The sequence below is a fragment of the Gavialis gangeticus genome, unplaced genomic scaffold, assembly GCF_001723915.1.
Source record: "Gavialis gangeticus isolate Ggan-Ray unplaced genomic scaffold, GavGan_comp1, whole genome shotgun sequence".
NCBI classification, from domain to species: domain Eukaryota; kingdom Metazoa; phylum Chordata; order Crocodylia; family Gavialidae; genus Gavialis; species Gavialis gangeticus.
Window position 1 is genome coordinate 4,843,953 of NW_017729026.1, and position 268 is coordinate 4,844,220.

Sequence of the window (268 nt, forward strand, 5' to 3'; positions counted from 1 at the left end):
GGTGAAGAAGCCAGGAGCACCTTGAGTACCTGCTTCTGTTCTGGCAGCATTGACTGATCCATGCTGTCACAAATGGACCCCAAGTGGGAATCTCAGATTGACTCTGGTGCCCCAGTTCCCTTGCCCAGGCATTACCACCAGGTTTTACAGTTCAGAAGGGGGCTTCAGGAAGAGCAGCATGGAGTACAGGGAGGTTTGGTGGGCAAACCCAGCAGAGTTGTAGGCCAAGCACCTATTTACATTCAAGCTGAGGAAAATAGCCAAGATA